Source organism: Podarcis vaucheri, assembly GCF_965113315.1.
Source record: "Podarcis vaucheri genome assembly, chromosome: 2".
Classification (NCBI taxonomy): domain Eukaryota; kingdom Metazoa; phylum Chordata; class Lepidosauria; order Squamata; family Lacertidae; genus Podarcis; species Podarcis vaucheri.
Genome location: NC_138760.1, coordinates 108,635,385 through 108,663,362, shown reverse-complemented (window position 1 = coordinate 108,663,362; position 27,978 = coordinate 108,635,385). Strand labels below are relative to the sequence as shown.

The 27,978-nt window shown below is 42.0% G+C and overlaps 1 protein-coding gene across 6 annotated transcripts in view; it reads right to left on the bottom strand.

Annotated features, from left to right (window-relative positions):
- Positions 1-27,978, bottom strand: part of FHIT (fragile histidine triad diadenosine triphosphatase) — a 1,063,956-nt gene that overhangs the window by 807,331 nt on the left and 228,647 nt on the right. For 4 of the 6 annotated variants that reach the window (XR_014216128.1, XM_082210826.1, XM_082210828.1 and 1 more), the window contains one exon: positions 25,358-25,428. The exons of 1 other annotated variant lie outside the window; for it this stretch is intronic. The gene's annotated coding sequence lies outside the window, so the exon portion shown is untranslated. Of the gene's footprint in view, positions 1-25,355; positions 25,429-27,978 lie in introns of those variants that run through there. One more of the 6 variants, XM_082210823.1, reaches the window with a different exon arrangement.

The window sequence follows — 27,978 nt, the reverse complement described above, 5'->3', positions numbered from 1 at the left end:
ATACTGATTTCTGCAGAGCAAAAATACTGCATTTTTTCGTGTATAATACACACCCATGTATAAGACACCCCCTATTTTGGGGGACTCCAAATTAAGAAAATGTGGGGAGATTGCCAAGAGTTGTTGGGCTTTTTTTGCAGGGGATTGCCCAGTTTTTGAGTTTTTTTTTTGGGGGGGGGTTGCCTAAAATCGCTCACCCACCAGACCAATGCTGACAATAGCGCATGCACCCATGTTCAGCCCACGTCTTCAATGCCTTCATGGGCTGGGCGATAGGAGCACCTTCACCAACCTTCCAAACGCAGGAATGCAGGAACGGCAAAACAGCATTCCCGATGAATAGGTCCTGGTGCTGTGGACTCACATCTGCTCATGTGAGCACCCAAACACAGCAGAGTAAATGGAAACAAAGCTGTGGAGGTTTTGTAGCATACCTAATTTATTTCTCCTAATTAAACAAATAAAAGAACATAACAAACATGTATGAGAGAAACAGCTCCCATACAGCCATCCTGTCTCTAGACAGATCAAAGGAAAAGTCCTGCAGTACTAGAGACGGAAGTCTCGAAGTGTAGCTTCCACCCCCTCCTTTCTCACAGACTGAAAGTAAAACAACATGATCAGGTGATCCTTGCAATGGGAGGGATGAAAATACTGACAAAAGTCACCAATCGACTGCCCACTCACTGCCAGCAGCCACCAATCGCCCGCCCAATTGCCGCACCGCCAGCCTACCAACAGCAGCCCTTGATGCGACCACCAATCACCCGCCCTATCACCGCTGACAATCTCCTTCACGCAGCAGCAACCAATCGCCAGTCCGCTCTCTGCACTCTCCGTATATAAGATGACTCCCAATTTTTTACATAATTTTTAAATTAAAAAACCTTGTCTGATACACAGAAAAATTCAGTAGATCCAACAGGGGTGGGGGGAGCCTCATAGGCTGCTTTAAAAAATTAATCTTTCTGCATTAATGCAATCACAGCAGCATCACAAACTGGCACCCAAGAGCAACAATAAAATTTTAAGAGAGTCATAGAATCAAAGACAAAATAAACACAGAGCATTCTTCCAACTAGATTTATTCCATAAGATACTTACATTTCCGGTGTGTTTCCTTGGTCTGAGGGAATTGACAGTGTTTTGCTAGCAATAGAGAGACAAGATATCACGCTGCTAACTGATCTCTTACTAAAACCTAACAGCATAAAGCTTTAGCATAATTTATTAGAACAATTAGAATGCATCCTTGTCTTCTAATTAGATTATACTTTGTAGTGGTAATTACACTAGACAAGAGAGAAGAATAGTTTCAGATTTCCAAAATCATCTGTAGACTACTTGAGGAGTAAATGATCAATAACACTAATCTAGTGGAACACACATTCCCAGAAAGAGATATTTTATCATGATGGATCCACTAAATAATCACCATTGTTTCTCTAAGTCCGTGTAAGTCTCATCCTCTGTAAGAGATGCACAAACACAGAGGATTACCTCTGAAGCAACTGTCATACATCAAGAACGGCAACATCTGCACTCAGTTTCAACTTAACTGCATTAGTATTATTGTTTCAGCTCAGCTGAAAAGTGTGAGGTCAGTCTGTGTCTATTTCACCACTGAGAATCAACAGCAGAGCTGTAATTCCACTAAAAGTCCTGCATGCTATCACTACCTAAACAAGACTGGGGTCCCTAAACACAGATTCCTAAGACAGTTCCTGTATCTGTTCCAAGAGTTGCAGAAGTGGGGCTTATGCTTGATAAACTATTGTTAGCAGCTCTGGACCAAGCAAATATCTTCAGCCCCAGTTTGAAGTTGCCCTTCAAACTACAGTGGTACCTTGGTTTAAGAACAGCTTGGTTTATGAACAACTTGGATTAAGAACGCTGCAAACCTGGAAGCAGGTGTTTTGCTTTGTGAACTTTGCCTTGGAATAAGAACATGCTTCGCTTCCTGTTGAGTGTGTTCCATTTGTAAATTGAGTCCCCCGCTGCTATGGGGAAGCAGGCCTTGGTTTAAGAATGCTTTGGTTTAAGAACGGACTTCAGATTAAGTTGGTAAACCAAGGTATACCACTGTACCCAGTTTAAGATCACTGTTTGTTCTGAAGCCAATAACCATAGTTTCCCAGTTCAGAAAGAATGGGAAACTATGATTAACAGGAGACTTCTGAATTTCATTCAGGCAACTATTATCATCTTAATGCAGACCTTGAGTGGCAAACAAATGTTGGCCAACTCAGGATGCGGTGCAATCCTCTACAGCACTTTACTCAATCCACTAAGCTTTTATGGACCCCAGTGGAAAGTCAGTTGGAGAGAATCAAATGGAAAGTGGACTCAGGGTATCCAAACCAGAATAGCTACAATGTCCATGTCAGATATTGGAGCTGCTGGTTTTCTGTAGCATCCTTACCATGGAGACATTGTGTCATTTAAGTTAGTATTTAAGATAGTAGGAAAATAACAAAGGATGTTATAGTGAATCATCACCAGCCAAGCCCGTCCATTTAGGAAAATAATGGATTCATCAGAACAAAATGGGATGAGCACATGTAGGGGAATTAGGAATACACCAAGAGCTCTCTTAAACATTTATGACCTCATCTATTACAGCGGCACGCAGATTTGTGAGAGTCATACTTGGTGCTGGTTCAGTCACTTAGCATTCTGATAATCCTGCGCACATCATACAACACTGAATATTAACAGTTAGCATGCAAAGCAGCATTAAGCCACCCAGTACAGATATCTAAAAGCCAAGTTTTTAACCCAGGTTTTCCAAATCCTTGTCCAATGAGTTGAGCAATTAATTCTCTTTCATTTTGCAATTATTACCATGACCCGTTGAATGATCAGGGCACAAATGAATGTACACTAATATTAATGCCTCTGAAATGAATGAGTGCTAGGTGCACACAGCCAAAGATGAGGCTAGTGAATTCAAATCAGTATGTGAAACTGATCCTCCCAACTGCATTTTATTTTATTTTATTTTTCTTGGTGGCCTCACTCTACCCCTTGGCATTCTTCCCACATCCTCCAATGTTCTCTTCTCGCCCATTGCCTAAGAGCTCAATGGTCCACTACCTCATTCTTGGTCTCTGAACCTTCAGCCCCCTTAACTCTGCCTCTGATCTATAGCTCCCTTTTGTCGACAGGATATGTTCACTTTTTATATGGGGAGCCAGGTTAACAACCCACCCGAGGGCCTACCTTTCTTATGGCTTTTGGTTGCTGGAACAGAAAAGGCATTAAAACCTGGAAATTCAATGTGACGTGATGACCAGGTATCTTGTAAACAGACTATATCATGCGCCCTTATTAACTTTGTGAAATCAGGGAGACATAGCTTAGAAAACCACCCTGCCACATTCCATGATAACAACTGCAGAGAGGAATTCTGCACCAGTTTCCCAGCGGTGGCATAAAGTCAAGCTAGGTGCATATCAGAAGGTAGGCTATCACTTGAAGCCCCGGACAGATCCTGCTGTATTTCCTCCGCTACCTCCAGGGCGTCAATTATTAATCCATGGACCCTGGTGACATTTGCTAAGGCACTTGGGGGGTCTTCGTCTCTGTTTGTCTGTGTGTTGCATTTCCCTTGGGAGGAGCGTCACTTGGCGATGGCTGATCGGGTTTCAGCCGGGGTAATGGATGGTGAATTTCAAGATCAACCAAGGGGCTACTGGAGTGTCCTGTCTTTGACTTATCTAGGTTGGGCTGGCGTTCTTTATGTAACTTGGCCTTTTTGCTCTAAAGTTTTCCTCTTGAGAGCCAGTGTGGTGCAGTGGTTAAGAGCGGTAGTCTCGTAATCTGGGGAACTGGGTTCGCGCCTCTGCTCCTCCACATGCAGCTGCTGGGTGACCTTGAGCTAGTCACACTTCTCTGAAGTCTCTCAGCCCCACTCACCTCACAGAGTGTTTGTTGTGGGGGAGGAAGGGAAAGGAGAATGTTAGCCGCTTTGAGACTCCTTAAAGGGAGTGAAAGGCGGGATATCAAATCCAAACTCCTCCTCCTCCTCCTCCTCCTCTTCTTCTTCTTCTTCTTCTTCTTCTTCTTCTCCGAGGGAGTGTTACAGCTGGGTGCATCACACGTATCTCCCTTTTGTCCTTGCTTCTCCTCCCACTCAGCTTCCCAGCCTTCACTGGCCTGGTCAGCCCGTGATGCTAAGCCCAAACATGTGTGTGTGTGTGTGTGTGCGCGCGCGCGCTTGGAGGAAAAATCACTGCCACTTTGCTGCTTTCCACTCCTGCTGCCTCAGTGCTACCCAGAACTAACCCATGGTTTGGATTAGTGTTTATGACAAATCTTGAGCTCTTGGTTTGTCTCATTCCAAACAATGAGCTGCAACCAAGATTTGTTCTTCACTTAGCACTGCATTGCAGAGACTCCTGCACTGCAGAGAGTTGGACTAGATGACTCTTGGGGTCCCTTCCAACTTTACAATTCTATTATTCTATTATCCCTTTCTTCAGTGTGCTTTTTGGCAACATCCCACTACTGACAGCTCCCCCCTGTGCGACTAGAACGCTCACAAGATCAAAGATGCTCAGCCAAGGGGATGGGGGACTCAGCAGATTTTAAGATTCCTTTTTTAAAAAATTACATCAAATGCCAGTCTAAAAGGAATGCCTCTACAACAGTCTAATCTCTGCATCTATTCAATTTTTAAACGTATGAACATTTGCCTCTACAGGATAAAACATGACACCCAATTTGTGTTTTGTTTTGCATACAAGGTTGAATGAAAAGGGTGGAAATTTTAATCCTTTCTAATAAAATCAATTGAAGTCTTTCTGCCATACCCAAAGGGATATGGCTTGCAGAAGTATAGAGGATTGTAAGCAGGGGGAGTGGGGGAGGTTCAGAAAGAATACTAGGATAGACATATTAGGGGGGGAAATCCTGAAATGGTCTCTGACATTGCCAGTTGAAACAAAAAGAAAACACTCTCTCGCATCATGGTTTTTATAATTCATTGCCAGGAGGATGAACTCTTATTCTGGAAGAATTTTTCCTCCGACTTCAAATCTTTCAGTCCTGATTTGCAATTGATGTGCTGGGAAATGCAAGCAAGTGGCTTTCAAGTCTCTCCATTGAACTGCACTATACCCACACCTTGATGCTGTGGGATGTGAGCGTTCATAAATGCCAAAACTTCACCTAGGCATTTAGTCTCCTTAGATCTGAAACGTAAAAGACCCACCGATTCTTTTAGTGCAGAGGAAACATCGCAAACAGATGCCTCAAGCATCTCTAACTACTGTCTGTTCTGGTTCTTTCATTAGAACGATCATTCTTGTTAGAAAACTCTTGAAGATACACACACACAATGCTTTGAATGCAAATGGCATCTTTTGGTGCGGCAGAGGACTCCGTGGAATGTAGGGCCATGGAATAAAGCTCCTCTGTTGGAATTTTAGCATATCAGGGCATATTGGAGAAAGGGGAGAATAAAGCCAAGCTGTTGTTCAACTAAACTGGTCTATGGGCTGCTCAACAGTATTCAAGACCTGAAATCTAACATCACACTATAGTTTTGTCCTCCAAATCAACACAACCCTAAAATTACTTTTTTAAAAAATCCAGATACCTGAATGGCAGTACGATTAAGAAGCACATTGCAAGTCTTCATTCTGCAACTATGGCAGCTGTTTAATTCAAGTTGAAAAGAGATGCTCGCAGCCCCCAAGGATTAAAATCAAGGACACCTAGAGTGAGGGGAAGAGTGAAAACCTGCCTGAGCTATTGATAGCACAACCCGTTTCCCCAGATGGGCTGCATACAGTTCTTTGAAAGCTTAGTGAAATTCTACATTTGTTTTCAATGGAGCGAAAAGAAAGGCATTCCTGAATTTCCCACGAGGCTAATGCAAAATCTAAAGTCTTCTGCGATAAGCAAATAGAACATGTCACAGACAGTGCAGAGTCAGAGGCAATCATTTAGCCAAAGAAGGTACAGAGAAGAACGGTGTCAATTTATTTATTTATTAAATGAGGTTGTAGAAGCCATGGCGTATTGTACATCGGTGTGATATGCCCGTAGACCTGTAAAACAAACACCCACATAAATTGTACTAATTGCACAGATATTAATAATAAATTCCTATATCTTTTCTCCGCTCTTTAAGGTCTGCTGTTCAACCTATGCAGCAAGAAATAGTGTACGTAGCAAAAAAATAGATCGGCTGGTGAAATTGGAAGCATTATGGTCCATGAGCGAGTGAAGTCATATTGTACGAAATGCAGAGGACAGAGGAGTGATAATGCCAGAGGCAGGCTGCAGGGCAGAGATTCAATCTCACTTCAAGGCTTGATTTGGAGCTTAGCAAAAATGGACTGACACTATGAGGCATCAGTTGGCTAAGCAAAGGACAACTTGCATTGTAACCTGTTGTGTATAGTCTTGAACAAGTTAGCAATTATGGTATATTGAGCAATTGGCATCGTGACCTTACTAGTGACTGACAATTATTAGATGCTAAATTTGCACTGGGTGCACTTCGAGCTACTGTATTGCTTTGCAGCAGTAGACCAATATAGAACCAGCGAGTTTTATGTCCCACTGTGCTCGATGAATGCGGCTTGAGAGCATAGGAAATGGAACATGTACAGCAACATTTTAAGTCACAGACGTATAAGACAACAATGATGAATTGCTATTCTTGTAGAACTATAAACTGGAAGAGTCTGACAAGACACCAGGATGTAAAAATAGGATGTGGCATCATTAGAACATAACAGCCCTGCTGGATCAGACCAGTGACTCACCTGATCCAACAACCTGTTCTTACAGTGGCTAACCCACAAGCAGCCCACAGCGTGGTATAGTGGTTAAGAGCGGTGGACTCGTAATCTGGTGAACCGGGTTCGCTTCCCTGCTGCTCCACATGCAGCTGCTGGGTGACCTTGGGCCAGTCACACTTCTCTGAAGTCTCTCAGCCCCGCTCACCTCACAGAGTGTTTGTTGTGGGGGAGGAAGGGAAAGGAGATTGTTAGCCGCTTTGAGACCCATGAAGGGGAGAGATAAAGCGGGATATCAAATCCAAACTCAAATCCAAGCAGGACCTGCATTCAACAGCCACTCTCGCTAAGTAGAACGAGCAATTCTGAAAATTTAAAGGCAATCCTTATGGTTTGTTGGTGCAGTACACCTGAGAGCAGAGAAGTTTCATTTCATTTCATGTGTTTATTTTTGGTAATGCCCGATAAAAACAAAATGAAAACGAAAACCCCTAATGGCTAGGTGTTGTCACACGGACTAGGTTTATGACACTGGGAGTGGGACACAGGATCACACATTTCCTCCCCCTCTTGTCCTTTTCTTCTTGGGAGCAATTCTAGGCTTCACTGTGAACCGCAATTAAGCATTGTGCTGAAGTCAGTGGGCTGGATCCAGAGAAATGCTAGTGGAGTTCCACTCACGTAGAAGGCTTTCACCCCCACCTATTTCCACAATCTGTGCTTCAGTCTGCATCACCCACCCCACCCCCCCAAAAAAGACCACTCATGAGTGTCTGGGGATCCTCAAGATCAAAACAAGATGTGGACTGGAGGCAGAACTGGTGAGATCCTGGCTCCTATCAGGAGTTAGCTTTAAACATGGTACTCACCCAGTGAGTACCTCTTTTTTGGGGGGGGGGGAGAAAAAGAGGTGTCAGAACTCACCATGAACGCTTCCCTCATTCTCTTAGAATGGCAATGGCGCCCACCCTTGAGGGGCCGGAACTGATTTCTGGCAAGTTCCCACTGGGGCAAAAAAATCCCTGTACTCACCTAACATTTGATGGTTGTTAAAACTGGAAATCAGCCCTGAGTGCTCACTGGAAGGACAGATTGTGAAGCTGAGGCTCCAATACTTTGGCCACCACAGGAGAAGAGAAGACTCCCTGGAAAAGACCCTGATGTTGGGAAAGATTGAGGGCACAAGGAGAAGGGGACGACAGAGGACGAGGTGGTTGGACAGTGTTCTTGAAGCTACCAGCATGAGTTTGACCAAACTGCGGGAGGCAGTGGAAGACAGGAGTGCCTGGTGTGCTCTGGTCCAGGGGGTCAAGACAAGTCGGGCATGACTAAACGACCAAACAACAACAACCCTTCATCCTGCAACCGACCTTGCTGAGGAGTGTGTCCACACCAGGCCAAAGAGGTAGAGTTGCTTGCTTTGCCCCTGCTTTCTTCTTTATTCCTTGCTTTGCTCTTTTCTTTTTCAAGTATTAAAAAAACCAAAACACCCCTCATTGGAACCGTGGCATATTGATTCTCAATAATAACCATCTTAAAAGTGCAAGCAAAAGCCTCTGTCTCCATTGAAATTACACTTATACATTCCCGATGATCTACACAACAAAGCAATAAAGCCATAAAACGCCTGTCAGTTTCTTTATGACCTTATGTATAATCCACATAATGTAAACAGCAGGCTTATGTGCTCTCTTCTTCTGTACATCTTTATTTCAGATTACTTCACTGAAGCATTAAAAATGGGTTAGCTCTTATGTATTTTAATGTATCAATTGCCTCCTTTATGGCTGCTAAATTATTTAAGTGTTTGTATGTACGGCGAAGTTTTTTCTGCTCATTCATCTTTGGGGGAATATAATGGCTAACAATACATGATACATGATCTTATCTAAATGTAACAATCCAAATTCTCATTCTATTTCTTCATGGTTTTCATAATATTTTTTTCCAAGTACACAGAACAAGGCGTAACGGGCACTATGAGAACATGGAACAACATTGTTTCATTCGCCTCGACAAAAACACATCAAAATACATTCTCCTGTCATATAAGGTCAACTATTCAAGTCTGGTTGCTTCTCATCTTCAAGGAAGGGGCCAAGCAGCTCTCATTTCCCTTCCATCCATGGCTATAGCTAGGAAGGGGGAGCCATCAAAATATTGCTTCCAGTCACAGCAACTGAAGCGGACCCACAGAACTAGGCCTCATCCTTCTGAAACACATTAAGTTCCAAGTAACCATGACTGGGGTATGATTGTTTCATGCTGGGAACGAAACTGCTTCAGTCCTCATGACGCAAACACAATTTTATTTTATTTTTTAATGCACCCTGCCTACAGTGGCTTCTGCATCACACAATAAATAGAAGCCCAACTCTTTCGAGCATCCGACACCAGACCTTTTCCATCCCTGAAAACATTTTTCTCAGAGCCTTTTTAGCAAATGCACCCAGTGAAAACTTTTATATATCAACTGTGAGATGCAGTCAGACCTCAGGGGCTTCTACAAAAGCCTTTCAATCTTTTTTACAGATGTTTTCCTTCACTGCTTTAACATTTATTTAGATTTACAGTCCATGCTATCTCAAAGGACTACGGATGGGTAGCAGAATTTTTACTTGGGGGGGAAAAAAGAGACAGGCTTCTTGTTCAGTCTCCTGTCATAGACATGTTTTAGCTCGATTTTTAAAAGGCTGCAGAACCTGATCTAGTTAGAAGAACAAGCCATCTCAAGACTGTTGTCCTTGTGAGAGACTTTTAGAAGTCTGATTGATCAGGAAGTGAAACTGATCATCTTGAAAGACTTTGGGTACAATCCAGCCAAAGCATCTTCAAGTCCCATTGATTTCTGCAGGAGAGTTAAGCACACAATTAAATTCTCCTATTTCAATCAATGGGACTTCAAAGTGCTAAACCATGGCTGGATTGCTGCTATTATGTTCCTGAGCACAGTATGACATGCAACAAGCTTGGAACACTCGTACAGTTCTTCCCATTTAGGCAACCAATCATTCCTATTGCCCAAGCAATATTATTATCTATTATTCTGTTTATTTTGCTCTCTTCCTCTCTGAATACTAGACCCACATATGGCATACCAAAATCAACCTGTTTGTGTCTGTTGTACAAATGCATTTCTGGAAGCTGTAACTGACTTGGTAGCCCTAATCTCAGTGGTGATCTTCCTGGGACATTGCACATTTTGTGCATTAAATATTATGTTCCCTTGCCCCATATGCTATTGATTTTCTTTTATTGTTGTTCTGCCGTTTACCCGGCTTTCAGTAACACATCGAATCCCTGATGCAACTGTGTACAATGCTGCCATATCCCTCACATTGAAGATATAAATGACTGCATACAATTGATGCCATTCATTCCAATTACAAGCCTTTAAGGTTACTAAAGTCTGAAGTATTCACAGGAGAAAATTTACTAAGGTATCCAAATGAAGGGTGTCTGTTGCTGTTTTCTTATAATGAAAGTAGTTTCTTACCGAACAGAAATAAATCATCTGTTTCTCATTACATGCCACGACTTAGTTTGTTGCAGCTGTTCTTGTTGCTCCAATTTTCCTTCCTGCGGATTCCACTTCATAATTGGAATGCTATTTAAGTTTAAAGAAGGGGATTGCAGGCCCACGAGTAATAGATATAAACAATCCATGCATTTGCCAGACCGGAAAGACTTAACCAGCTACACTGTACAGGGGTCAGTGCAACATCTAGAATGTTCCACATTTTCCATTAATGACGCGGGTGAAGGAGCAGACGATACACTTTTCAATGCTGACGATATCATAAAACCAAAAGGGTCTGCAGACTCTAAGGGATGAGGCTTTTTGTTTCGTTGTTCAGGTACTAACATGGATAGCAGCGTGGACAGCAGCAAAATGAAATTCATCGAGAAAACGTAAAGCTTTTCACTGGTGTAAAACCGACACAAAAAGAACTGATATAAAACTTAGAATAACTAAGTGGTACAATGAGTCCGTAAGTGACTGTGGAGGCCAGTTCTGGATCCACACGTCCTTCCACAGTGGGGACATTGGTTTCCAGGTGGGAGTTGAACACGGTGTGGATTTGCAAAGCGTGCCTTCCTCTTAGCATGTTTCTCCCTTGCATCCTGAGTTTGAGTGTTTTCAAAGCCCATGACACCTTTGGTAAAGGCTGTTCTCCAATTGGAGCGCTCGCAGGCCAGTGTTTCCCAGTTGTCAGTGTTTATACTACATTTTTTTAGATGGGCGGAATTGAACTTACACAACAACTTCACAAGCTCATCGAAAAAATCTGGGAAAGAGAAGAGATCTCAGCAGACTTTAGGAATGCCAAAATTATCAATCTCTTTAAAAAAAACGTGACAGAACTGATTGCGGAAATTATCGAGGCATCTCTCTATTAGCTGCGGCTGGCCAAATTCATGCAAGAATCACAACAACAGTAAGTGTTGGTCTCCACTGTCTATCCTCCTGTTTATGCCACAGGAGTCCGTGATGGCATTGTTAAAAACAGCCAATCCATATCTACTTGTAGAGATGCAACTCTGAGTTTTGCCACATCCCTCAGAAAATACACAATCACATTGACACCATGCTTGAAACTACAAAGAACAAGGCTTAGGCATAAGGGCCATCTTGTTTCACCTGTGTTCCCCCACTACTGGATGCAGTCTCTGTCCCCATCATCTAGTGGCAGACCTACATTTGGGGGAGGGGCTGAAGCTTGAATGGTCAAGGGAGCCCCATTGCAACCAGCAATGATGTATGCGTGACCACAGTTATCTTCTTCAACGAGATTGCTCCACAGCAGATCACCATACCTTTACAACATCTGTGCTACTGCCTGTCAAACTTTGGAATTGTTGAAATCTATACGAAAAATTACCGGTAATCGGTTTGAGTCTTGCCACTCAGATTGGGTCTACTAGATACAAACATTTTAAGCAATGTGAAATCAATTTGCCTCTGGGGCCCCTCCGGGATTAGGGGCCCTGTGTTGAATGGTTTCTTTAAATGTAAAGGTTCATCATTGTTCCACTCCATGTGTATGTCTTTAAGGGGCCGGAGCAAGGGCCAGAGCAAGATAACGAGACCCAGCTTTACAGCTGTGAAACATAGCAGGTGCTGCTGAGTTGTATTTGATTAAGGTGTGTCAGCATTTGGGTAGAGTATATAAGGAGCAGCACCTAGCTCTCCCATTACCCTGGGGGATGGGTTGGTGGTTGGGTCATGTTGGTTTGTTGATGTATTTAGTGTAAATGGAGTTTTTGTTTTTCTTATTAAAACCTTTAAGTACTTTTTGAGTCCTTTCTTTTTAATGCATGATCTCCCCAGCAAGCTCTCTGCAGCGTCACTATACTGCAAAAAGCCAACATCTTTGGTTATGGGCCCAGCTGCTGAGTGGATGACTGCATATTTTTGGACTCTGAGAAAGGTTTGGAAACTCCTTCTCCTGTTAGCGTAGTTTTTGTGGGTCTGGAAGAGTTCCAGAATGGTTGACCGGGTTCCTGAAGCTGAGAAGGCTCTGGTCTTCCCACAGCTGACAGATGAGAACTATAGTTTATGGTCTTTTCGGGTGGAGGCACTTTTGACCTCTAGAGAAGTATGGACCTATGTAACTGATGACCCTCCTGACCCTGTAACTAATGCTTGGTCGAAAGGAGATGCAAAAGCCAGGGCGATAATTAATTTGGCAGTCAGCGACCAGCAAGTAGTCTATATAAGAAATAAGAAAACTGCCAAAGAGATGTGGGACAGTCTTGCAGCAGTGCATGTTAGAAAAGAGTCAGGGTCTGCATTGACGTTTTTCAAGCAGTTGTACCAGACGAAGTTGCAGCCTGGTGGTGATTTGGCAGCACACTTGAGACGTCTGGAGGCAATACGCGGCGAGTTAATTCGAAGGGACATGGAGGTACCTGATATTCAGTATGTTTTTATCATCCTTTGTTCCCTTAATGAGGACTTTGATGGTATAGCTAGCCAGATATCTGCCGTTCCACCAGCACAATTAACTGTGGAAGGGGTAACGGCAAGATTAATGGGCGAGTTGGATAGAAGGGAGGCTTGTGCCATAAGCACTCCTGTTTCCAGAAAGAATGAGGAACGCCATATGCCAACCTGTGGTGATACAACTGCATTTAAAGCTGCAAAGCGTTGTTGGTTCTGCAATAAGCAAGGACATTTTGCAAGGGACTGCAGATCCAAAAGAAAGCAAAGTACTCCCAAGCCTGTTTCTGTTCATCAGTCACGGTCGTCAGCCCAGCAGCCGACATCGTATAGTAAAGACAGAAACGAGCCGCGAGCTTTTCACGCTCGGACTAAAGATCGTAAAAGAATTAAAGATGCCAAGTGGAAGTCTTTTGTTATTGACTCAGGAGCATCGCAGCACGTTTGCAACGATCGAAGCTTGTTTATTTCTTTCGAAGAGGAAATTGGTAATGTACATTTAGCCAATTCACAAGTCCTGCAGTCGCTTGGCAGGGGTACTGTTAAACTTGACTCTTTAAACATTACAATAGCAAACTGCATTTACTGCCCGTCAGTGGACAATTTATTATCAGTAAGGTGTTTTGCTCGTCAAGGCATAACTGTGCGTTTCTTAAATTCAATGTGTGAGTTTTTCGAGGGGAACAAACGTCTATTGTATGCCCGGGAATCTGATGGTTTATATAGACTGTATTTTCGCACCTACTCCCAATCGCCTATAAATTGCAGAGCAGCACAGTCAAGCCAGGGGTTGAGGAATGTAAGGCCACATTCTGGGTGTGTCCACGAGGCACACAGAATTCTGGGACACCTGAATTTTGCTGATGTAATTAAGACAAAGAATATTGTCAATGGCCTCAACTTAAAACCATGCAAATTCTTTATGCAATGTCTATCCTGTTGCAAGAATAAGATTAAGGTTGCACGCAAGGGTAGGTGCTCAGATAGGAAAGTAACTGAGCCATTTGAGCGTGTACATTGTGATTTAGTTGGGCCACTCCCACCATTAGGAGGTTCGAAGTACTGGCTTACCCTGATAGACCAGTATAGTAGATATTGTTGGACTTATGCAATAGCTGAGAAGTCCCAAGCATTTGAGAAGTACAAGGTTTTTTGCAACTGGGTAAAAACACACTTTAACAAACCAATTAAGAATCTGTTTTCTGATCAGGGCGGGGAATTTGTTTCTGAGGATTTTGAGAAATTCCTGGAAGCGCAGGGGACTACTCATGAGTTATCTTGCCCCCGAAGTCCCTGGCAAAATGGGCTTGTTGAAGTTGTGCAGCGTGACCTGCAGGCAGGGGTTAAAACTTATCTGCACGATGCTAATCTGCCCAAAGCATTTTGGGCTGAAGCACTCAATGCCTTTTGTTATGTTAGAAATCGCAGTTATCATTCTGGTTTAGATGTCACCCCCTATGAGAAGTTGTTTAAAAAACGCCCTAATCTGAAATACCTACGTATTTGGGGTTCAGATGTAATTATGCATTATCCCGCTAAGCAGAAATTGGGTGAACGTAGTGTACAGGGGAAATTTATGGGCTACCAGCAGGGGGCGTACAGAATTTACATACCAGCAACTGGCAAATTTCATATTACCAGAAGCTTGATACAAACTGTAAATTGGAATGGAGTTGCTGTTTTCCAAGATACTGATGGTATAAATGATACTGAGGAAGAAGAGGTAGAAGAAGCAGCAGCAGGAGGAAATGGTGATTCTGAATTAATAGAAAAAGACAAAAAGCCTGTTGAATCTGATAATTTGTTTGATTTAAAGTCACAGGCACCTGAGGGGAGGTTAGATTCTCTTGAGTTTTCTGACCGTGAGCTTAGCCTACAGGCACCTCTTCAGTCTGACAATGATGATTTACAACCTGAAACTAGTAGTTCACTTAGTCCCATTAAGTCTGAGGAGTCTGACTCTCCTTCCGGACTGAGACGTTCAGATAGAAAGAGGCAGAAGCCACAACGTTTCACAGATGAACATTTTAATACTGTGTATGCCAATAAGGCGGTTTTTGAGCCAAAAAGCTACACTGATGTTCAGAATTTACCTAAGCACCAAGCTGTAAATTGGTATAAAGCTATGAACTCTGAGATAGCTTCTTTAAAAGAGCATAACACTTGGTCTCTTGTACCACAAACCCCAGATATGAGACTTATTGATTCAAAATGGGTTTATAGAGTTAAAATGAATGACAAAAATGAAGTTGTAAGGTACAAGGCAAGACTAGTTGCTAGGGGCTTTCAACAAATTCCAGGCGAAGATTATGTTTTGTGTTATTCACTAAGTGTAAAATATGAAACAGTTAAGCTTTTGTTAAAAGATGCAACACAATGTGGAAAAGCCCACTATGCAATGTTTCTCTGCTCTTAAGAGAGAGTGGTAATGTACCTTAAACATACCAAACATTATAGGTTGCAGTTTACATTACACATGAAAAACATGTACAAAGTATGCTTTATGTTTTTGTTCCACAATGATGAACCGCAGGGGATATGTTGAATGGTTTCTTTAAATGTAAAGGTTCATCATTGTTCCACTCCATGTGTATGTCTTTAAGGGGCCGGAGCAAGGGCCAGAGCAAGATAACGAGACCCAGCTTTACAGCTGTGAAACATAGCAGGTGCTGCTGAGTTGTATTTGATTAAGGCGTGTCAGCATTTGGGTAGAGTATATAAGGAGCAGCACCTAGCTCTCCCATTACCCTGGGGGATGGGTTGGTGGTTGGGTCATGTTGGTTTGTTGATGTATTTAGTGTAAATGGAGTTTTTGTTTTTCTTATTAAAACCTTTAAGTACTTTTTGAGTCCTTTCTTTTTAATGCATGATCTCCCCAGCAAGCTCTCTGCAGCGTCACTATACTGCAAAAAGCCAACACCCTGAAGCTTAAACTTCATTAGTTTCACAGTAGATCAGCCCCTGTCCCCACCCATGAATATCGGCTTATAATGCATGCCCCTGCCACAGGTGAGCCGTGCATGGATTCTTGTGACTCAGTGAGGCTAACCAAACAGAAGAGAAGGGATAGTACATAAGATGGCGGTGGCGTTTTTTCTGTAGAATACCACGTATGATTAATCTATGGCCATTGTTTAACATGGCAAGCTCACCTGTCGAGAAAGTCTGAAATGGGGTAAGTGGGAACAAACAGCAAAGTAATTAAGCACTGAAAACAAAAATATATTCTGGCACCTGCTAAGATTTGAAAATGGCTCTGCTAATTCAGAGGGAAATTCCCAGGTTTAAAAAATACTATTTATGTACGCCACTACCGCGGCCCATGTCTTGTTAGCTCAAAAACGGAAAACGAGCGAGGTCCCAACCAAAGAAGAATGGGAACTTAAACTAATATGGAATATGCACAGCTTGCAGACTTAACATATAGAATAAGAGAAGAGGAAGAATGCACGTTTAAAGAAGACTGGAAAATGTTTACTGAATATATGGGTAAAAATTATGTTCCTTTAAAAATGCTGGTAGCATTAGGATAAATTAGGTTTTGATGGATGTAACAATGGATTATTGAATGGTTTAGTTCATGTAAAATATGCAGGGATAGATGGTATGCAAAATCAACCACCAAAAGAGAAGAAGGGAAGTCATTGATTTAAGGTTGTTTAAATGAAATGTAATTTAGAAAATTTAATAAAAATTATATATGTCCACTGCATCTACCTCTTCCAGTCCAAATAACTTTATTGCACTAGCCATTGGCCACAACAAATCTGAATCAAAAATAAACATCTACCACTTAGTTTTCATTTTGGCTCCAAAAGTTAGAAAGCAATTGGTTTTATTCTCAAATCCAATAAAATAAGGATTATTCAATGCATTTCCACACAAACTCATTTTCCTATGGGGATAATGATTCTCAGTGCTTTACTTTTATGGTGAATCTGTTATCAAAAGCTGTATTGTCACATAATAGAAAGGGTCGGGGTAATATTGTTTGCTACTAGAAAAGGCTATTTGAGAGACATTGGGTTAAAAAAAATATCCATGTTTTAGTATCGGGGGGAACGGGAATCATACCTTTAAAAGGAGGGCATTGAAAATGATGCATGTAGATGGGACATTCAGTTTGCAATGTGATTCACAGTGATGTCACAGGCACTGTCCAAAAGGTACCTGCAATTGTAGTGCACATGCCATTTCCATAGCAATACACTACAGGTGGACATTTGGCAAGCATCACAGTTTTTCCAACACCTGCCCGTAGCTGTTAAAAGGCTGTCCAACAGCAATCTTCTGACAACAGAAGTGCTTCCTAGGAAGTCATCTGGGTCAATTACTTTTCCCTCTGGGAAAGTTCCGGTGCCTACAAAGGTGATAACTGTGTACCCTCTCTGACATAAGGCACATTTCTTATTTCCCCAGTCCCTTCTGTTCGGAGTACCCTGAGGTACATTTCATTCGCATTTAGTCTGGAAGGCCTCAGTATGCACTGCCAGAGCTCTAAACACTGTTATTAATTTTAATTCCCACAATTATGCAAAAAAGTCAGCATAGAAGTCAGCATTCTGAATTAACAAAATATTATAAAATTCTGAAAACACCCATTCTCAATGTATTCTTTAGAACACCTGCCCAGAATATCAAACATATGTGGCATCTTGAGATTGCATTATTAGAATTATTAACACCAGACACTCAATTCTACATATTACCTTCCTTAATTTGTTTTCATAGTTGTGTCTTGCTGTAAACTGGAGACTACCAAAACAAAATAGCTTCTCACCTTATTGCTTAGAACTGCTGAAAGTCTAACGTTAGAGTAATTTACATTTAACACCTACATTGATCAGCTAAATAAGACATATTGGTTGGGCGGCGGAAGGTGGGGGAGGGGGAATTCAATACACCTCTGCAGTACTTTTAGAGAAGGCTGCATACAGAAGTTTAATATGTACATTGCTACCTCTGGTTACGAACTTAATTCGTTCCGGAGGTCCATTATTAACCTGAAGCACCACTTTAGCTAATGGGGCCTCCCGCTGCCACCGCGCCGCCATCACACAATTTCTGTTCTCCCCCTGAGGTAAAGTTCTTAACCCGAGGTACTACTTCTGGGTTAGCAGAGTCTGTAACCCAAAGTGTCTGTACCCGAGGTGTTTGCAAGCTGAGGTACCACTGTATAACATAATTTAGGGTGGCTAGTTATGTCACTATACTGTGCAAAGCCAGTGAAGTTATTCTATATTTATACTATGTCTGATACCATTGATTGAGAAATAGTCAGATAGATACAGAAATTCAGCTGTATCAAAACCATACTCTGAGTAATGGCATTTTGTACTGATACCAGTATAAAATCGTGTTTTGTAAACATTAGTATATTGTGATTCATTTACAAATGTCTGTAATCCTCACAAACGACCAATGTCATACTGCAAAAGGGATATAAAGTAGATTTTAACAAGGTGATATGTGGCTTGAAATGTGAATCTGTAGCTGATTGTTAGAATGCAAAATTCACCCTTTTCATATCTATTCTGTCATTGGATACCTGTGCACATGAACAAAATACAAATACCAGATTTATGCACAGATTATCCAACTCAGGGACAGTAGCCATAGGTCTTTCCAATGTCCATAGGCATTTTTTGGGGGGAGGGGGGGTCGGAAAATGAATGCTCAATGTTTGGTTTTATACCAAACAATAATTAGGAAATGGTAGAAAACTAATAAACTCGAGGGCCAGTTTCAGTAGTAATTCCTGTAATTCAAATAATACCAAGTTCAAGCAATGTATATGCTCCCTGACATATTAATTTTTTAAAAAAAAATTCTTAAAGACCTTGAAAAAAGTTGTCATGTGTGTCAGTTTGTCCTGGGCCCATTGTGGTTCAACGTCTTTATAAATGACTTGGATTAAGGAATCGAGGGGATGCTCACCAAATTTGCAGATGGCATCAAACTGGGAGGGATAGCTCTCCAGGATGCAAGCCTGGGCAGTGTGTGTGGAGGTCCTGGGCTGCCCAGACAACAAGACCCTCCCCCCCTCCCCGTTCAGCCTCACTGATGTGGTTCAAAGGAAAGCAGAACAATATGTTTGGTGCTAGAAGGAGGTAAACAAGGCGCCATCCAACCATTTTAGGGACTAAAATGTGGGGTTTACTCCTTAGCCCTTTCTTCTCCCGAAGGTAACCCCCAAGGCAATGGAGGTCTAGGATCAGTTTTTCCTTCTCCTAGGTGGGCTACCTTTCCAGGTTTAGGAGTCCCATCTACCCCTCACTTCCCTCTACAGCAGTGGTTCTCAACCTGTGGGTCCCCAGATGTTGTTGGACTCCAACTCCCATCATCCCTGACCACTGGTCATGCTGGCTAGGAACGATGGGAGCTGTAGTCCAACATCATCTGGGGACCCACAGGTTGAGAACCACTGCTCTGCAGCAAAACCACCTTCCTGACCACTGGACCCACTGTTGGTCTCGTCCGCTCCATCTGCCAGAACCTGCAGGGGAAATCCCTAACTCACCGAAGGTTTGAGACCCAGTGGCTACCCTCACCTGGTTTAGCCAGCCAGTTGAAGCTGTTCCCAGAGTGTGGCCACTGTTGCATGCTGACAGCTTCTAGAAGCCAACAGGTGAGGGCTAAGTGAAAGGTGGAGGCCCAAAGTGGACAAACGACTGCAGAAGAAGAACAATGTGTCCCCCGCCAGAGATACTACCCCTCCCCTAAGACCCTACACACCCTGAACTATTACTACCCATACATTTAATATGGTGATCAGATAGGTTCTGATTCGGAATATTATTTTCCCTAACACATTGTGACGTTTGACTTCATATCTGATAGCATCCTTGCAGAATGGATATATCAGGGTGGTCATTAGCCCCAGCCAGAATGGCTAATGGTCAAGCAGGAGTAGTCCAGCAACATCTGAAGGGCACCCCTGGATGAAGGTGGTCAATCATGCAGTTGACTCCAGCATCACCACACTCCTGGCTTGATGAAACATATGGCAGCCCTGGAACAAATTAAAAGTATTGGCCCCAATCACGTTCTGCTGCAAACCCAGTTGGCTGTGATTACAGTAGCTGGCAAGAAAAGCAGATGAATCAAACCTCAGCTTTCATATTTTCAGCTGTATGACTTTATTGGCTAACACAATAGAGATTCAAGATAATTTTGTCCTCAGGTGAAAAGCTTTTTACACCATCACAAAATAGCACCTTAAAAAACAAAAACAAAAAAACTGAACACTTCAGAGGAGCTTCCTTGCAACACTGACTATTTCCCCCCACAGGGAAATCTCAATCTTGACAACAGAGTATTTTATTGCAGAACAGAACTGGCTCTTAATCTTTCATTCTTATAGGCAACAGGCTTTGTGGCTTGTTTGCGAGTGGGAGTGTTTCCCTTAAACATTCACAAGGTGAACAGCATCACACAGCAATTAATGTTTACTTTGCAGAAGACAAATGAAGAAGTTTGGGAATAAATCATAGATATGTGCGATTTAATATTTAGTTGTTTTCATAAGAGAAGGTAGTAGGTTCAGAAAAGAATAATAGTTTCCCCCCCCCAATCCTGTCTAGCAGTGTACTTCAGCCAGATCCTTCATATGAAATCTAACACACACACACACACACACACTTCTTCACCCAAAGCAAATTGCTCAGGAATCAATTTGGCAAATAGGATTCTAAAGCATCTGTGCCCAAAGGCACAATCAAAAAAAGTTATTTCTGCCTCTTATAAAGGAAAGGAAAGCTCCCAGGCAATAATTTCATGATATGCATAAACCCATTGCATCAAAAGTGCTCCTTTCTATCAGAAAAAAAACCTTTCAATATTTCTGCTTTCTTGACTTAGGAATATTGCGCCACTGTGTACTTCAAACAATTTCAATATAGACTATCACGTACAGGTGTTATATAAATAACGACAGCTACTTTCAATATATTATCCTAATTCTGAAACTTCAGTGCTGACCCCACCTTATTTGTTGAAGCCCCTTACCTTAGTTTCACCTTTCAGGAAAGGTCAGTGATTAGCACCCTGAGACTTCAATCCCATGCACACTTATTTCAAAGCTCTGCTGAGATCAGTGAAACTTAATACATGCACTGCACATTTGTTCTCTTTACATTGGTCAAACCCTCCATTAATAAGTACTGGAAACCTTATAGCAAGAATGGGGAACATGTGGTCCTCCAAAAGTCAGTTCCCATCATCCCTAGCCAATATGCTCAGTGGTCAAGGATGAATGGAACTTCAGCCTGACAACAAATGCTCCATTTATGTTGTGGCCAATGGAGGTTGGAGACAATGCTGCACACTAGCTAAAGGCTTGAGGTTCTTTACACAGCGGGAAAAAATGCTCAGAGGATAACCATGGTGAAATATCACCACAAAGGGATGGCCATTGGATTAGATCCAGTCCCAGTTAGGTCCTATTGAAATCAACTTTGTTGAGAAGTTTGTTATGACTAACCAAGCCCTATTAATTTCAGGGAGAATTAAGAGTGACCAGGTTGGTCTCGATCTAGCCCAATTTCTTTAGTGCTGTGCCAAAAATGCAAAAAAAAAAAAAAAAAGGAATTCCATCATAAATCAGCTTCATGTTTCATATATATCAACATGGCATCTCCTCAGCTTAGGTTGCTGGACATATTGCCTGAAATTGCTCCCTTAATTGCAAAATACTAGTCAGCTTCTGGGTGACTGGAATGTTTAAACAAAAACTTCTGCTTTCTCCTCCTAGTTTTATCTCATTTTTATGACATGTTGAGTATGAATGTGTCATCCTCCTCCTAAGATATTTTTGTGGCAGCTAATTTCTTCTTGTAGGATGATTGGTATTCTATAGCATACTGATTAGGGTGTATATATATGTGTGTGTGTGTGTGTGTGTGTGTGTGTGTATATATATATGGAGTGTCTTCGGGTGTCTGCATTCCTGCATTCCTGTACCCGTGAAAATCTACGAAAGCAAATATATATATATATATATAAGAGTCATGTATATGTCATTCTCCTTTATTACTAACTTTCATTTAATTTCCATTTTATGTAAGATTGTTAAGCAAAATCAATAAAAACCTAAGATCACTCAGCTTTGGGGGGAAATATTGATGTACAAACCTAAACATCGTGAGAGTGAAAAGTTATAATGAGTTCGGATTGGGGTTTTTGCTTATTACCCTATTTCCCTGCAACAGTTCCTCCATGATGTTTTAAAACACATCTTTGCAGCTACGAGGATGAGACACTTAATGGGGGTGGGGCGGGGATGCAAGGTTGAATCTTAGTATGGAGCTTTATCAGGCAGTTAGTTCAGTGTAGTAACAAGCAAAGCCAATCACCAGAGCAGAAATCTACTGCACAAACCCTCAAATCCAGACCTAAGAATGGTTCTGTCCAAAGATCTGCTGAGTCACAGTCAGGTGACTCACAACCAACTGTCCAACTTGACTCTTCCTGCATAAAAACTTGAGTCCTTTTCGAATCTGAGCCTGGCAAGCCAAGAGCTATGTACAGCAAGATACTGTTGCCCAATATTTGACAGATCCAGAATCATTCTGCTCTGCTCTTAGAGATTGTCACATTCCTCTGCCAGCTGCTGGAGTGCCCAGCATGACATGAGACAACAGAGCTGTCAGATGCAATAGCTAACACTACAGAGTCAAATTAGACAATGCTTTCTGTTACTGCTCCCTGTTGAGGAGCAAACATATGTCTTACTCTCTCTCACCACCAGCCTGCCCAACTTCCAACGCCATTGGCAGTTCAGGCATAAGAGGGACTTAAGATGGGGCGTGCATGACCCAACTTTAGTAGGCTTAATATAAAATGTATTATTGGAGAAATCAACCATGTTAAATGGGCCTACAGTGCATTGGACTGCCTGTGTGTGGGCACCATTAAAATGTTACATTCCTGCATGGTGGGATCAGAAATGGGGCAGGTGTGCTGGCTTGTGAGGAAGCGTAAGGTGTGCTCTTGCTTTCATTCCTGACTACATTATTTGTCCAAGCTGGCCCATAGTACAGACCCAACGCACAGACAAATCTGTATTCAGGCTGTGTTCAAAAACATAGCATCACACTCTCAGAAGACAGTCCTCTTGTAAGGACTACAGCAACATGGCTTCCTGGCACCAAGTTGCTCTCAGTATTATTATATAATTATTATATAATTGTTCTATATGATTTGTGCTGTATTTGTGATGTTCTGTTATGTCATTGTTATTTACTGTTTATAAGCGGCTTTGAGATTCTTCAGAATGAAAAGTGGCACAGAAATATAATAAATCAAATCAAATTACTACTGCTCAGTCACCGGTTAGGTCAAGTACCTAAATGTGCCCATTAGAAAGCCTATTAAATCCTGTGTTTGCAAGGGTTAAATGAAGAGGGCACAGTCCATTTGAGACCTAAAATGTGTCCTTGCCTTTGTCCTTCAGGTGCATGTGAAAACTGTGCCACAAAGCATTTGCCTGCTTAGGAATGTGCAGCCTTGGTGCAGTTTGTTGGTACAAAACATTAAGTCTATTACAAGGGTTTTTATAATGTCTTCAGTCCTCTTGAAGTATCACCCAGCCGTTCTTCCGTCAGGCCTCAAATGATGCAATTCATCAGCCAGTTACTGATGGGGCTTCGAGGAAAGTCCAATTCTGAAATATATATGGGACTGTGAATCTTTCGTTAGGTAATATAAATAAATCTAGTCTCAGAAGTGCTGCCTTCTTAATCATCTTTAAAACACAATAGGGCTGTCACTGCAGCCCATGACTCTGATTTTCTCTGCTGGAAATATGGCAAGGAGAAGCAGCCATTTCCTTGAAAAGAATGTGAGATGTGGAGGAGAAGGAAGAGCAGACTTATTTTGGGAGCAGAAGCAATGTTTACATGCACACTGGCAGATACCTCTTCCATTTACTAGTCTGGAGCAAATCGCCCACCCAAACAAAACACAAAAAAGTCTAATCAGTGGGGAACAAAATGAGGTAGTTATTTAACCTATATTCATTTAAAAAAAATATTTTCAGGTTGATTTACAAAAACTAAATACACACAGACACAATCTATAAATTAATCAATGCCCAAGCGAATAAAAAGTCAGAAACTCTGTGCATCCATTCAGTTGGATGCACATACAGCTGGGGACAAGCCGCCATGATCCTGCTCTTACACATTCACTTCACATGGTTTTACTATGTGAGTACAGTTCAAGTTTACAGAATCAAGTATCAAACACAGAAGCCCTGATGTAGAAGTATCTCAGAATGCAACCAGCTCTCTTTTCACCTTAGCACCTCTCACATATTAACACAACATGGATTTGATGCAACGTCAAAGGCTTCATCTGGCACACCATAGTACATGGTTCCAGTTACAGATAGGTAGCCGTGTTGGTCTGCCATAGTCAAAAAAAATAAAAAAAAATCCTTCCAGTAGCACCTTAAAGACCAACTAAGTTAGTTCTTGGTATGAGCTTTCGTGTGCATGCACACTTCTTCAGATACACCTTTCGTGCATGCACATGAAAGCTCATACCAAGAACTAACTTAGTTGGTCTTTAAGGTGCTACTGGAAGGAATTTTTTAAAATTTTTTTTACTATGGCAGACCAACACGGCTACCTATCTGTAACTGGAACCATGGAAGGCACCACATTGAGCCGCATGAAATGGAAGTCCATCAACCTCACCAAGAGGTGTATCTGAAAAAGTGTGCATGCACACGAAAGCTCATACCAAGAACTAACTTAGTTGGTCTTTAAGGTGCTACTGGAAGGAATTTTTTTATTTTTTTTTTACCATGGTACATGGACAGACATAGGCAAGATCAGGGGTCAGCAACCTTTTCAGCTGTGGGCCAGTCCACTGTCCTTCAGATCATGTGATAGGCTGAACTATATTGGGGTGGGGGGGTGGGGAATGAACAAATTCCTATACCCCACAAATAACCCAGAGATGCATTTTAAATAAAAGCACACATTCTACTCATGTAAAAACACCAGGCAGGCCCCACAAATAACCCAGAGATGCATTTTAAAATGATAATTTATTATAAATGATAATAAAAGGACACATTCTACTCATGTAAAAACATGCTGATTCCCGGACTGTCTGTGGACCAGATTGAGAAGGCGATTGGGCCGCATCTGGCCCACGGGTCTTAGGTTGCCTACTCCTGGGCTAGATTATCTGGCTGGACAAATCTTTAATGAGGAATAGGAATGCAAGTTCACCCAACATACATATACAGACTCCTAATAAAAAAATAGGGCATGAGTCCTCCAGCCATTCACCTCATTCCCTCGAAAGAGAGGGTCAAAGAATGCAATGTCTTGGCCAGCTGCCGCATGCATGAACTTTTACATCGATAATCCACTGCACTGTGTGTTTGAGGCAAGGGAAGCAAACACGTTCCTCCACCATTTAAATTGTAATAGTGACCCAATAAATGTGTGAATGGTGCCCAAGAGATGACACATGAATTAGAAGAAAAGATGTGATTCCAAGTTATTTGCGTTTTACTTTTTGCCTTTGTTGGCAAAGCCAAAGATCTTTTGAAGCTTCACTTTGGCCTGGTAAATATCTGTTGTGAACTATTTGCGTCTCCCATGAGGTATCACACATTTTTTACGCAAAGGTCTGTATTCCCTACCGTTTTTTGCTTGTCCTGCCTCAGGGCCTCTTCTAGCACTAGAAAGTCTTGAGAGAGAAAATTTTCTGCTCCTGTTGAGAGAGAAAAAAGAGAGGTAGTGTTGACCCTCAGCTTGTAGTTTTACAAAGAAAACTTTAAAAGAGAGTTGGGGGAGGAGGAAAAGCAGAAGAGAAAAGCCAGTGAAATGGGGGGGGGGGTTGGAACATCATTTTTTGCAGAAGAGAGAGTTTGTAGTTTTAAAGGGGGGAAACGTCAATACACTTGGAAGACTTTCATATGATAATACACTGTGAGCCAGAGATAACTTTTTAATTTGTGAATAGTGTTGCCTAGTGCTGTTTTTCTAGAAAAAGAGGTTCTGGAACTCAACAGGAATGCTTCCCTGTTCTCTTAGAATGGCAATGGCCCCCACCTGAGAGGTGCCGGAACTGAGTTCCGCCCAGTTCCGGCTGACCTGGTATTGCCATGGGACACAAGTGGCTCAAAATGACATCTCCCCCCCCCCACCCCCTACTCAAAGAAACATGCCACCTTTTCATTCCCCTTCACACCTTAAGTAACTTGAGAAGGGGAGCTGTCAATTATCTCTGCTGCTACCAAACCCTTCCTTGACTGTTCCACCTGCCAACATCACCAGCAAAAGCACTATTAATTTTGTGAATGAGACGGCAGTCTGGCATATGTTGCTGAACTACAACTCCCACCATCCATGACCACTGATCATGCTGCCTGGGATCTGGAGTACAGCAACATCTGGAGATCTGCAGCCTCCCCACTACCCCAAATAAATGAATGCATATTCTCCCCCTGTTGCTCTTATCTCCATTTTCCTCTGCGCTCCTCTGTTGTCTCCCATATTTTGCACCTCAGACAGTTACTCTGTAAAGGTCCACATACATCTATGGAACTACATTAACAACATGAGCAATTCATGAAGTCTGAAGGGACCCAGATGCAAACTACCTTTAACCTACAACAAAGTCCGTGTTTCTTCCTACTGTTCCTTCCTATTAAATTGACCAGGGAGGGGGTGGTAAGAATGGCAAAGGTTAGAAAGAGAGGAGGACAAAACTACAGTCAGCCTTCCTGTATCCTTCTTAGTGATCTTGGGGAGCCTGTCAAAAAATTTCCCTCTCTCATAGACTGACCTAGATACTGAAGTCAGGAAATGTAATGAAAATGAAAATAAAAAAATAATATCCCCAATGCAGAATGCAAGACATAAGCTTTTTCTTTGTAAACATCCAGTGAGCACCATCACAAAGCGCGAGAGCCCTCATTATATTTAATAACTCCACGAACTCCAACTTAGCTGCTAGCAATTTCAGGGTGGTGGGATGTTAATGTTCACACACTGGATCAAATGAAATATTCTGCTTTTTACCTGCCTAATTAGCATTAACACAAAGACCTTGGGCGCAGCCAATTTTGTATGCAAAAATCCCCCCTAAACCCAATGCCAGTTCTCAGCAATATACCTTCTGGCTCTAACCGAGGAGAAAACTCATAACCTAGATCCAAACAAATAAGGGTGAAAATCCTCTTGGCCACACAACAAGGCATCCGTATTTGCCTGCAGTGCTGCCTAAAAGGGTTGGTGGCAGTAATGTTCAGTGGTTATGCAACTTTCATAGGTTGACAGTCAACCAAACTTTTACTTAAAGAGTAGGCCCACTGTAATTAATGGACATAACTTAGTCGTGTTCATGAATTTCCACGGGTCTCCTGAGTTGAATGCCACCCACAGCAGAATAAGCATTTTATTTTCCATACACTTTTTTGAATCTTAAAATACTATGGATGAAGACTACATTTGGTAAGAAAACCAGCGTATATAATTCCACAATTTAGCTAGGGCTGTCATCAGAGCTCTGTTCAAATCAAGGCTGGGTCAGCTCAAAAGCATATGTCATAATATACATTTTGATTTCAAAATCATTACCCATACTTGCACCCAAAGACAACTTGGAACTATTCTAGAAAATTCCAAACCCCAAAATGTACCATTCCAGTTCATAAAACTGCACGTCTCTTTATTCCTACTGAGGCTGAAGCAAAACAACCACCGTGTGTTTGAAATCATTTTCATGTTCAACAACGAATATCATAAAATCAGCATAATAATTACACTGGAAGCTGCAAAATAAACAGAAGTCTGATGGAAACACTTCAGTTAATCACCAAATATATTATCTGGACAAATATTAGAAACAGCAGCAATTGTTATTTTAGGGAAGCTACACTAGATCCAACTATGGTTTTCCAAGTGGTAGTCTACACAAAGTGGGCTCAGATAACGGCTAGCGAAATCAAAAGCTCCCCTCTTGACTTCCTTGCAAGCCCATCTGGGGATAACCTCTGTTTACATGAAACAAACAATATTTTGAGGACTGTGTAGGGAGAGAATCAGAAGAGAAAGCAGAATGAAAGCCAACAAACGGCTATGGCAAGATTCAGTAGCAGAAATTGGGCTCTGTGTTGAGGGAAGTTCCATTTTTTAAAAAATGCTGTTAACTGAAATAAAGACTTTCTTTGGGGTCCTATGTCTGGGGCCTTTATTAGGGTCCAGAAATTACATACTTGTGGGGGAGGGGATATAGGGTTGATGGAGGACCCTGGGT